Below are 13,398 nucleotides of genomic sequence, written 5' to 3' on the forward strand. Positions count from 1 at the left end.
AAAAAATTCAAAAGTGTGGGGTCGTCTTATATGCCGGATATTGTCTACATTAGGGATGCACGGTGCATCGAAACTTCGATACTGTTTCGATACTGTGCATCCCTAAACGGTTCGATACCGCTATTTCCTGTATTTCGATACTGAGCTGCGCAGCCGCACAGCTCAGTATAGTAACACATGAATGTATGGGAGCGCGGCTGCGTCTGTGTAATTCAGCCACAGCCCCGCTCCTGAGTCATGATAAGTTCGCGGGGTCAGGATGATGCAATGCGGCCAGCGCTGCACTAATGAGTGGCGGCACTGGAGACAGAACATGGCGGGCGCGCTACAAAACACCCCCATGTTCTGTCTTCAGTGCCTGAACTGCCGCTCATTAGTGCAGCGCCGGCCGCATCACCTCATGCTGACTGCGCGCGCACTTCCTGTCAGGAGCGGGGCAATGGCTGTATTACACAGCCGCAGCCCCGCTCTATAACGGCGGAGATCAGAGAAACCGCTCATCTCCGCCGTTATTCCCCTGAATGCTGCGATCACAGCTGACTGCAGCATTCAGGGGAAAGTGAGAAGGGGGGATGCCCCTGGTTCGCGTCACAGGGAATTCCTGTGACGCGATCGAGGGCCATACCATATATGGGCAGACAGCCCAGGGTCTATTGACGGACCCCAGGGCTGTCTTACCATATTTCATGTTGTTAGGACATACCCAAGTATGTCCTAACAACTGCCTGTGTATTATCCGTCCACAGGTTAATGTACTGGCACATATCTGATATATGTCAGTACATTAAAGTTTAAAAATAAAGTAAAAACAAAGTATTGTTAAATTTAAAAAAAAATACACCTTCACCTTTTTTACAATAAACATTAAAATAAGTCTCAATACATAAAATAATCACACATTCAGTAATGGCGCGCACAACAATTTTTTTGCATCATTTATGATGTGTACGCTGTAAAAAAATGAAATAAACACGGCTTTCATTCACTTATTAATGTGAGGCGCGAGGTGCGATGAATTTACCCTCCATGTTCCTCACATTAATAGTAATTAACCCCATCATGTACCTCGCACATTAACCCAATATGACTGAGAAACATGATGGGATTAATTACTATTAATGTGAGGCGCGTTCAAAATTCATCACACGTCGCGCCTCACATCAGAAAACGGAAGAATTTTTTTTTATTACTGTTGGCAAAAGTATCGAAATTGGTATAGAAATCGCAATACTAAACGAAGTATCGGTATCGAAGTCCAAATTCTGGTATCGTGACATCCCTAGTCTACATATTGTCTACACACAGGTTGTGTGTTACCTTGTGAGCCTGCAGTCCGGTACACAGGCTCCCGGGATGCACGGAATCCGCCACGGATCTGAGGGAAGCCGGTATTAGCCGCCAGGGAACATCTCTGTAAGATCCTCTGGCCCGCCCTTTCCTCTCATTCCCTGCCTCTCAGATCTCGCGCGATGAAGCAGCCTATCTGCGCATGCGCGAGTTCAAAGAGACAGAGAGTCCTGGGTCCTGCCGCCGATGGCCATAGTGAAGCGCTCCTGCACGAAATAGTGAGTATATCTTAAATTCTATATTTTAAGGGTAAAAGTTGGGGGTCGTCTTATACGCCCAGTCGTCTTATACGCCGCCATATACGGTACTTTTGAAGAAAAATGGGAAAAGGTTATTTTTTTTAACTAAACTTTTTTCTTTCTCACTACTAATAACTTTAATTCTTCTACACATTTTTTTAGTCCCCTTAGGGGACTTGTACCAGCGATCATTGGATCCGCGGGTACAATATGCTGCAATACTAATGTATTGCAGTATATTGTTATTTTTACAGACTCCTGTAACAACGCGATCGCTGTTCCTGTCTGTTAGTCCCGGGTGTCAGCTGTAATACACAGCCGACACCCGCAGCGTATGGAGCGGGCTCAGCACGTGAGCCTGCTCCATACATCAACCCCCGCACCATGACGTGCTATTAAGTCATAGTGCTCAAAGGGGTTAATGCACAGCGGATGGTGTGAATATTGCAATTTTCCACTGATATGCCATTTTAGTGCATATGTCGTGCCCAGTTTGTGCCCCTGAAGACAAATACCTCATAAAGCTTTAAGCGGGTTCTCCCGGATATGGCGATGCCATATATGTGGACGCAAACAGCTGTTTGGGCATGCTGCAGGGCTCAGAAGGGAGGGACGCCATTTTGCTTTTGGAGCGCACACATCACAGAGGATCATGCTACAATCATAAGGAAAATAAATATATATATAAAAAAGCACAACACATATATCTGTCTTGGATGAGAAGGAGTGAACAGGATATTGTTTCCATAGTAATAACAGTAGAGGGATGGCGTTTAAAGCATGCCAAAAGTAACTAAAAGAATGAATAAAAATTAACTTATGAATAGAAGTAGCCAAGTGGAGCAGGGGAGAAGGAAAGCATAGGATTAATCTAAATAATTGAGGAGCGTGTGAAAGGCGGAGGTATAACTTGAAGTTCCTAGGCCCCTAATGCAAAATATGTAACAGGACCCCCAACTTGCAGCCGACGTTCCTCTCTTTGTGTTACAGCTGCCGCCAACCTCTACATAGTGGAGTGTGCGAAAGCTATATATGGACAAAAGTATTGGGACACATTGCTTAATCATTGAATTCATGTGTTTCATTCAGTCCCATTGCCACAAGTGTATAAAATCATGCACCTAGCCATGCAGTCTGCCTTTACAAACAATTTTTTAAATAATGGGTCGTTCTAAAAAGCTCAATGAATTCCAGCGTGGTACTGTAATAGGATGCCATCGTTGCAACAAATCAGATCGTGAAATTTCTTCCCTCCTAGATATTCTACGATCAACTGTGAGTGGTATTATGGCAAAGTGGAAGCCTTTAGGAACCATGAAGTGGCAGACCACGAAAAGTTACAAAGAGGGGTCGCCAGAGACTGAGGCGCATAGTGCATAAAAGTCGCCGATGCTCTGATGACTCAATAACTGCAGCGTTCCAAACCTCCCTCATCATTAATATCAGCAGAAAAACTGCACCAGGAGCTTCATGGCATGGGTTTCCATAGCTGCATGCAAGCCTTACATCCCCAATAGTCGCATGGAGTGGTGTAAAGCACATCGCCACTAAACTCTGGAGAAGTAGAAAGGTGTTCTATTGAGTAACGAATCATCCTTCTCTATCTGGCAGTCTGATGGATGAGTCTGAATTCCCACAGACACACTCCAAAATCTTGTAGAAGAGTGGAAGCTGTTTAAGCTTTGAAAGGGGGGGGGGGGGGGCAACGCCATATTAATGCCTATGGATTTAGAATGAATGTCATAAAAGCTCCTGTTGGTGTAATGTGTAGGTTTGTCAATACTTTTGTCCATACAGTGTATTTAACGGGCAGACCTGTGTTAGCTGGCCTGTATGAATTCTGCCAGCCCTGACCTTGGATTTGTATGAATTGTTTTCTGTTTATCGATTCTGGTTTACAATCCGTCAGTAGTTGCTATTGTCGACTTCTCCAGGGACGTGACCTGGGATTCCCTGCTAAAAGTCCCTACCCCCCTGAGGCGTTTCTTAAAACGACCCTCCAGACTCAAAAATATTAACTAACAATTGCAAAATGATTTTTAACTTACCTGGTGTCCATTTTGTTCCTTCCTCTTGCTTCGTTGCCTTGTTCTTGGTTCCCGTTATCTTCTATCCAAGATGGCCTCCACTGTCTCAAAATTGCATAGGGAGCATAGTATGCAAATTTCAGACACGTCTAAAACCTTCAATAAAGTTTATTTGTTTGTACTGTATACCAGCGTATGTAATGGAGGTGTCTGACTGACACCTCCATTACTATTGCTAGTTGGTGTCAGCCAGAGGTGGGCTTGTTCACCTTTGGCTGACACTAACCCATACTATTAGGGAGCGCTGGTCCATCAGAGGACATTAAGGGGGGAGGAGGAGGGGCTGAGTCTCAGACTTGCATACTATGCTCCCTATGCAAGTCTGAGACGAGACACCGGCGGGCATCTTTGATAGAAGATAATGGGGACCGAGAACAAGGCAACGGAGCAAGAGGAAAGAAAGAGATGGACACCAGGTAAGTAAAAAATTATTTTGCAATCATTAGTTAATTTTTTTTAGGGACTGGAGGGTCGCTTTAAGGTGAAGTTTGCAAAATCCCTTAGCCCTAACCAAATCTAAGAGTGACATAGTCGGTCCACACCCCTGTCCCAACGCCTGACCGTTACTATAGTATTGCACTCCTCTTATGTGGCAGAGGAACTATTGATAGGGCTCCCCAGAGCAGTATTGCTTGTGGGGCACATAATGGCATAGGGGCATTCAGATTATTCTAGTTGTATTGTTGCTTTATTAATTAGTTTTTCTAGGTGGTTTGGTCCGTCCGTCCCCCCCTTTCTTTTCCCTTATTTTGCAGTTGTTACTTACCTATCCTTCTGGAAGTTTTTTTATTAGTGGGGTTTTTGTCTCCCAGCTATCAGCAGCAGCAACATTCTTTTCTGGACAGTGGTGACGTTCGTCTGACCCAGCAGCGACCGTTGTCTATGGATTTACCTCAGTCACAGCCTCCAGTACAGAATATCGGGCTTGAACCTGGATTACTTCAAGGCAACCATTCATCCTCTGGATCTTCCCAGGAGGCATCATCCAGGAGTCGTGAGATTCAAAATGTACCACAACCTGTTAACATTGATGTTATGTCTAGTTTTCTTCAGTTTTTTTATGAATTTTTATCTAAGCCTTCGATTTCTCTTTCTAATGTTTGGGTTAAACCGCCTGTTCCTATTTCTGTTAGTGCTAATGTTTGTAAGGATGTTACTTCAGTTCCTGTTAGTTCAGTTGTAGGACAGGACAGTAGATATTTGCCTTTATTAGATAAAGGTGTTGGTGTTGTTGAAACCTGCTGTAAAGAGGCAATATCTTGTGAAATTTCTCTTCTGGGTTTTCATTTAACTGCGGTCATAAAGGATCGTATTTGGAAAAATGAATTTATTGATATATTATCCTTGCTCCCTTCAGGGAAGGATCATGTTGTGCGTAGTGATAAAAGGGATGGCAAAGTTGATGAGGATAGAAAGCGTGTTTTTTCAAGATCTTTCAACAATTCGTTACATGCTTTCTGTATCTATTCTTCTGTGATGGGAGAGCGTCATCCTGAATTTTGTTCTGGTTTATTTCAGCACATTGATATAATTTTGGAGGCTTATCGTAATTTTGGCAGTTTAGAATGGTTTAATTATGACGAGCTTTTTCGTCAGAAATTAGCGGTACACCCTAAGATAAAATGGGGTGTGAAGGACAACTTGATGTTGCCACAAAGATCGGTGGCGGTTAAACAAAACACTCCCCTTCAGGGTTCAATGAGAAAAGGGGTTTGTCTTGCCTACAATGAAGCGACTTGTAAATGGTTGCATAATTGTAGGTACAAGCATGAGTATTCCTTTTGTGGGGGAACTCATCCAATGTCAAGGTGTTTCAAAAGGAACAGTCAATCAAATCAACAACAGCTCAATACTAAAAAAAAGCAATTATCTAAAAGCACCGACTCCTGTCATAATACAAAGAATGCTTCCGTGGTTAGAACATTACCACGACAGGGAGAAAGCTGATTTAATTTTTACAGGATTTTAAGAAGGCTTTGAATATGAAGGTCAAGGCTGTTCTTGGGTAAATAATTTAAAAACAATAGATATGTACAAGGATATTGTTAGAGTTAAATTCAGAAGGTGGGAGAATTCGATTTAGGGAGAATTGCCGCTCTTTATTCAGCTCCACCTTTCACAAATTTTAGGTTATCTCCTCTGGGCATAGTTCCAAAAAAGGAACCTGGAAAGTTTTGAAGGCTCACAGGCGTATTAGCCGCTGAGACTGGGACTGTTGCGGGTATGAAGGGTTAAGAGAACAGGTGGGGTAGTTAGCAGGGGGGAAGGGCTTTCCTTCCCTCCTTTTTTGTGCAGGGTGAGTCAGCTATTTTGAGGTGGGCGGAGGGTTGGGAAAGGGGGGTGTTAGGTTAATTAGGGATGGTATATAGGTTCCCTTCCCCACCTCACTTACCTCTTTGGCTGAAATTTTTTGGACCGGCAGGAGCGTGTGAGGGCTCTTCAGAGCGCCCTGGCGGCGGAAGAGAGTGAGTGGTTGCAGTCGCTCCTTCGGGATGCGACTGTCACAGCTCCCCCTTCATCATCTGGCAGGCGGCGCTTGGCTCGGATGTCTCGGCCGCCCGCCCGTCTATCTCCCTCAGACGCAGGTATTTTGCGGCCTCGGGCCTTGAGCTCCGGGGCCGCATGTAGTTTCGCGCCTCTCCGCTGGCTGTGTACTCTCCTCCGGAGCCGGCGTCTTAGTCCTCGGCGGCGCCAGGGTCCATCGTGGGGGATGTCATTCCTCCTACCCCTTGTGCCCATGTGTCCTTTGGGTTAGGAAGGATTAGGCCCCGCCCTTCATCTGGACGGGGCTCTGTGATGCGGGCCTTAGCCTCGGCCTCGGTGTCTGCAGCTGCTTTCCCTTCCGGACGTGTCCCCTTCCTGCTGGTTGCTGAAGGTGAGAGGGAGCGGGTGGGTAGGTGTTTCTGCCCAGGGGGTTTTGAGAGGTAGAGAAGTTTAGTGGGGCGTGGTTGGACCATTCACTGCCCGAGGATGAGGAGTCAGTGGTGGGGTCAGAGTTTTTTTTCCCACGGGGTCCCTATAGGTCGCCGGTTCGTCAGGCGGTGGGGCCTCCCGCTTTAGTGGTTACCCCTTTGCCAGTGCTTCCGTCCGGGGGCCCGGGTTCTTTGTCACGGGATGGCGGAGCTCGGTCTGGGGTTCCTTCCGGTAGGAGTGCCGGTGGTAGGTCCTTGTCCCGTCATCGCCGGGGTTCGCATCGCAGTCGGTTCCACCGTTCCAGCAGGCGGCGGGCTCGGATGTATCGGAGGTCTCCTTCTGTCTCCTACTCTTTGGATGTTTCTCGGGGTTCTGACCGGGGATTCATAGGCGCCGCTCTTGAGTGGGGACTCGGAGGTCCTCGTCGCCTGTTTTGGCTGGGACCCTGCGGCTCCAGTGCCAGCACCCCCGGTTTCGGCTCCAGCTGTTCCGGTTGCTACGCCTTCTCCTGGACATGGTGAGTCTGACTGCCTCCGGGCATGGAATGCTAATAACATGTCTGATGCTAATTTGTTGTCTGCCGTGCGATCTCTGTTAGCTGGTGCCGCTTCATTCCCGGTTACTCCATTGCCTCCGTCTGTGCTTGCGAAGGCCATGGTTGAGGCTTCTACGGTCACGTCGACACCTGCGGTGCCCGCTTTCAGAGATACGTATTTTTGTAGTGTTTCGCCTTTGGGGGCTCAAGTATCTGATGAGGTTTGTGATATAATTGGTAAAAATCAATATATTGATATTTGGTCCCTTTTGTCGGTCGATTTGTCGACAGTAGATAAGGAGCGCCGTTTTGAGCGGGGTGTTCTGAGCAAGCCTATGGTTATGAAGTTGTTTAATAATTGGATGCAGGCTTTTGCGATTTTAGGGGGTGGGTTTAGTCAGTGTCGACCTGATTGTGCGGGTCAGTCGTTTGTGTATTTGGACATTATTTTCAGTGCGTATAAATCGCATGGCGGAACTGCTTGGTGGCGGTACGATGAGGAGTTCCGGGTCAGAGGCCGGATGTTGGGTGGGGCACCAAAGCCACCAACGTATGGTTGCGTTTAATGATGTCTCAGCGGCCGTTTCAGCCGGGGGAGTGCGCAGAGCGGGCGCGTGTTGGCTCTTTAACGAAGGGCATTGCTGGTTTTACGCCTCTTATAAGTTCAAGCACGAGTGCTCCACTTGTGGTGGAACACATTCTGCCGTTAGATGCTCCCAGAGGGACGGGGGGGTTGCCGCCCTGTGGGTGTTGGTCAGGGGGAGGACGCCGGTGCGCGGGTCCGTGATGCTCCCGTGGTTAGACTGGCACCCCAAGAGGGCGGAGGCCGCCCTGCTTAGGGTCATTTTTTGTTATGGTTTTCTCAGTCCGTTTGTGGCTCAGGGTGCCCTGGTTTTGTCGCAGAATTTTAAATTGGTTTTGAAAATCCTGATGCGCTTGGGGATTAGGTGCTGGAGGAAGTCGAGCTAGGCCGGATGGCCGGCCCGTTTTGGGTCTTGCGTTTTTCTAACCTTCGGGTGTCCCCGCTCGGCGTGCTTCCTGAGAGGGAGCCTTGTAAGTTTCGCCTCATTTATCATCTTTCTTATCCTAGAGCAGGGGGCTAAAGCACGCGGCCCGCGGGCCGCATGCGGCCCCTGGGGCTGTCATCTGCGGCCCGAGGGACACAGAGCCGCTAGTATAGGCTCTGCTCCGAGATTCTGGACTTTCCTGACATCGCTGGGCATCTATTCCCCAGAGCCGGAGTCCCATGCAGAGCGCTAGTATAGGCTCTGCTCCGGGACTCTGTGGAATTCCCTGACATCGCTGTCCATATATGGACAGTGTGTCAGGGTCTTCCCCAGAGCGGAGTCCCGGGCAGAGCGCTAGTATTGGCTCTGCTCCGGGACTCTGTGGAATTCCCTGACATCGGTGTCCATGTTTGGACACATGATGTCTGGGGCTTCCCCAGAGCCGGAGTCCCGGGCAGAGCGCTAGTATAGGCTCTGCTCTGGGGAAGGCTCCGACATCGCTGTCCATACATCGACAATCAGGGGCTTCCCCAGAGCAGGAGTCCCAGTGATGTCGGGAGCACAGCTGGAGTCCCAGGAAGAGCATACTAGCGCTCTGCCTGGGACTCCAGCTCTGGGGTTGCCCCTGACATCGCTGTCCATATGTGGCAGCATCTGCGGAGGGCACTGTGGCAGCATCTGCGGAGGACACTGTGGCAGCATCTACGGAGGGCACTGTGGCAGCATCTACGGAGGGCACTGTGGCAGCATCTACGGAGGGCACTGTGGCAGCATCTACGGAGGGCACTGTGGCAGCATCTACAGAGGGCACTGTGGTAGTATGTACAGAGGACACTGTGGCATTATCTAGGGCTTTGTTGCATTATCTACAGAGGGCACTGTGTCATTATCTACAGAGGGCACTGTGGCAGCATCTACAGAGGACTCTGTGGCAGCATCTACAGAGGACTCTGTGGCAGCATCTACATTGGGCACTGTGGCAGCATCTACATAGGGCACTGCGGCAGCATCCACCGAGGGCACTGTGGCACTATCTAAAAAGGGGCTGCCCAATCTTGACATGTGTGTCTGCCAAACGCTGCTAACTGAGCCACCGGACTGCATTTAGCGACACTTAAACTGGAAAACTGGATTGTTGAAATAAGCATGTGGAGAAATATCTCAAATTTTAAACCTAGCGGTATTATTATAGTAATCTATTATTATTATTATAGTAATATAGTGTTATAGTAGTTCAAATAACTAATTGATTAACAATAATTTTGTATTGTATCAAATTTCAAAGTAATGCGGCCCATCAACTTCCCATTTTTTCTATATGTGGCCCACTTACCCAGCCGAGTTTGAGACCCCTGTCCTAGAGGAAGGTCGGTGAATGATGGTATTAGCAGCGAAATTGCGGCAGTGTCGTATGTTTCTTTTGATAGGGCTGTTGATTTGGTGTGTCGGGTGGGGGCAGGTGCCCTTATGGCTAAGTCTGTTATTACGTCCGCTTTTCGTTTGTTGCCTGTTCATGTGGATTGTTTTCTATTTGGAGGGGTTTTTCTATTATGACGTGTTTGCCCATGGGATGCTTGATTTCTTGTTACTGGTTTGAGGTTTTTAGCTGTTTTTTGGAATGGACGTTGCAGGAGGTTACAGGTTGTGGCACTGTTACCCATTATTGAGATTATTTTGGTTTGTGGGTCCTTCTTCTGATCAGTGTCAGTTTTTGGTTGTGGTTTGGCCTGATAATATGAGTGTTGTTTTTTGCTGTTAATCATCTTACTTCCTCCCCAAGTCCGGTTCTGGCTTTGCTTCGCTGCATGGTGTTGCGTGGTTTACAATGTAACATTCAGTTTCGGGCCCACCACGTTCCAGACGTCCATAATGTTGTTGCTGATTCTTTATCTCGTTTTAATTGGCAGGTCTTTCGTTCCCTTTTGCCCGCAGGCGGATCTCATGGGGTCCAGATGCCTGGACTCCTTGTGGAGGCTGCTGGATCGCAGCTAGTCCCGTTGGTGAGGTCGTCCTTGGCGCCCTTTACCTGGGCGGCTTATGGTAATGCGTGGAGGGAATGGTTGCGTGTGGCTGGTAGACATGTGGGGGAGGATCCTGTGCTGCGTGCAGCAGTGACACTTGAGTATTTTTCTGCATTGCATGAGGTGGTGTGTCGGGTATGGTGGCTCGAATGCGTCTCGAAGGGGTGGCTTTCTTTTCCAAATTGCGGGGGTGGTCGGACGTCACTAGGTTCTTTTTTATTCTGCAAGCGTTGAAGGGGTGGGAAAAATCGGCGTCTAGGCAGGAATCGCGCAGGCCTGTGTCTTTTTCGTTATTAACCTCTTCCCGCGCTGCTCCGCAATAGTACGTCCTGCAGAGGGGTTAGTTCCCGCATCCAGACGTACTATTGCGGAGTAGTTCCCGGCGCACACTGTCCTAACGGACAGTGTCCGGGAACCGGGAGGTTAGCTGTCCCTGACAGCTGACACTCCAGCCTTGCCGGTCAGCGGACCATCGCAGCTGATTTCGGCAATTAACCCCATAAATGCGGCGACGGATTGCCGTCGCCACATTTAAGTGGTTTGAAGCACATCGGCAGCCCCCACGAAGTGATTGTGAAGGCTACCGATGCTTGTCACGGCAATCGGAGGTCAGACAATGACCTCCGGGTTGCCATGTACGGAAGCCTCGGAGGAACAGCCTCCTGCCGCTCCTCCGAGACTTCCTGTCAGTGTGACTGTCACGTCACAATGACAGTTGGAGTGCATTACACTACGTGTGTAGTGTAATGCATTCCAGCAGCGATCAGAGCTGCAAGTCTAAGTGTCCCCTAGTGGGACAAGTGAAAAAAGTAAAAAAAAATGATAATAAAAATGTTTTAAAAAAGTGTAAAAATAAAAGTTATAAGTTATATAAACAAACACTTCATTTTTTTCCTATAATGAAAATGAACACGTTAAAAAAAGTACACATATCTGGTATCACCGCATTCGTAACGACCCCAACTATAAAACTATAATGTTATTTTTCCCGCACGATGAACACCCCAAAAAAAAACAATAAAGAACGACACCAGAATCGCTATTTTTTGGTCACCACCCCTCCCAAAATAGAGAATAAAAAGTGATCAAAAAGTCGCATGTAACCGAAAATAATACCGATAAAAACTACAACCCGTCCCGCAAAAAACAAGCCCCATCACCGCTTTTTTGACTGAAAAAGAAAAAAGTTACGGCTCTCAGAATATGGTGACACAGAAAATAAATTATTTTATAAAAAAGTGATTTTATTGCGCAAACGCTGCAAAACATAAAAAAAAACTATATACATATGGTATCGCCGTAATCGTACCGACCCGCAGAATAAAAAATAATGGTCATTTATAGTGCACGGTGAACGCCGCAAAAAATAAACTAAAAAACATTGTCAGAATTACTTGTTTTTGGTCACCCGGCTTGCAAAAAACTTTAATAAAAAGTGATAAAAAAAATCGCATGTATCCCAAAATGGTACCAATGAAAAGTACAGATTGTCCCGCAAAAAAAAAATAAGCCCTCACGCAGCTCCGGTGGTGAAAAAAGAAAGAAGTTCTGGCTCTCAGAATATGGCGATGCAAAATGTGCAGTGTTTTCTAAAAGCGGGTAACATCCGACACCATTTATCAGTGCGACACTGGCCACGCATCTATGAATTATTATTTATTTACCCAATTATTATACCCTCTTATTATGCCCTGATGTTCTCCGTACAGATTACATACGCCCCCACATTATAAACTGAAATACCAGCGAAACCCAAAACAGAAAAACTACCAAGCAAAATCTGCGCTCCAAAAACAAAATGGCGCTCCCTCCCTTCTGAGCCTTGCAGCATCCCCAAACAGCAGTTTGCTCCCACATATATGGCATCGCCATACCCGGGAGAACCCGCTTAACGTTTTATGAGGTATTTGTCTTCAGTGGCACAAACTGGGCACAACATATTATGCACTATAATGACATATCAGTGGAAAATTGCAATATTCACACCATCCTCTGTGCATTAACCCCTTTGAGCACTATGACTTAATAGCACGTCATGGTGCGGGGGTCATGTATGGAGCGGGCTCACGTGCTGAGCCCGCTCCATACGCTGCGGGCATCGGCTGTGTATTAGAGCTGACACCCAGGACTAACGGACAGGAACAGCGATTGTGCGGTTACAGAAGCCTGTAAGAATAACAATATACTGCAATACATTAGTATCGCAGCATATTGTACCCGCGATCCAATGATCGCTGGTACAAGTCCCCTAAGGGGACTAATGAAATGTGTAGAAGAATTAAAGTTATTAGTAGTGAGAAAGAAAAAAAAGTAAAAAAAAAAAACCTTTTCCCATTTTCCTTCAAAAGTAATGTCAAAAAATAAACAGAATTGATATCGCTACGTCCGTAAAAGGCCGAACTATTACCATATACCATTATTTAACTCGCACGGTGAACACCGTAAAAAACTTAAATCATTTAAACCGCCAAAATCGCTGTAGTTTTCGTTTTTACCGCACGGCGAAGGCTGTAAAAACGAAAACCCCAAAAAATGGAATCAGATTTTTTTCATATATTACTATATTTTCCTATTTTTTTTTCAGTTTCCCAGTACTTTTTACGGCGCTTTAAATGGTATCAATAGAAACTACAATTCCTCCCACAAGAAATAAGCCCTCACATCACTCTACTGACGGAAAAAGAAGAAAGTTATGGCTCTTGGAAGGCGGGTAGTGAAAAACGAAAATAAGAAAGCAAAAAATGCATCAGTCCTGAAAGGGTTAATTCATTTCTAATGAAAAAAATGTATGACCCCATGTGGGGTATTTCCGTACCCGGGAGAAATTGCTTTATAAAAATTGGTTGTTTATTTCTCCTTTATCCCTTGTGAAAATGAGAAAATGCAACATTTTAGTGGAAAAAAATTGTGATATTAATTTTCTCCGCCTAATTCTAATAAATTCTGCAAAAGACCCGTGGAGTCTAAATGCTCACTATACCCCTAGAAAAATTCCTTGAGGGGGCGTTTCCAAAATGGGGTAACTTGGGGGGCTTCCACTGTTTTGGTCTCTCCAGGGCGTTGCAAAAGCGGCATGGCACCGAAAAACAATCCATCAAAATCCGTGCTCCAAAATCCAAATGGCGCTACTTCCCTTCTGAGCGCTGCCATGGGTCCAATCAGCAGTTTATTACCACATATGGGGTATTGCCGTAATCAGGAGAAAATGCTTTACAAATGTTGTGGTTCTTTTTTTCCTTTATTCCTTGC

The 13,398-nt window shown here is 46.5% G+C and overlaps 1 long non-coding RNA gene across 1 annotated transcript in view; it reads left to right on the forward strand.

Annotated features, from left to right (window-relative positions):
- The window catches only part of LOC142743015 (uncharacterized), a 45,700-nt gene that overhangs the window by 12,723 nt on the left and 19,579 nt on the right, over positions 1–13,398 (forward strand). The window contains exon 2 of the long non-coding RNA XR_012881481.1: positions 4,486–4,681. This is a non-coding gene — a long non-coding RNA (uncharacterized LOC142743015). The remainder of the gene's footprint in view (positions 1–4,485; positions 4,682–13,398) is intronic.

Source organism: Rhinoderma darwinii, chromosome 2 (assembly GCF_050947455.1).
Source record: "Rhinoderma darwinii isolate aRhiDar2 chromosome 2, aRhiDar2.hap1, whole genome shotgun sequence".
Lineage (NCBI taxonomy): Eukaryota > Metazoa > Chordata > Amphibia > Anura > Rhinodermatidae > Rhinoderma > Rhinoderma darwinii.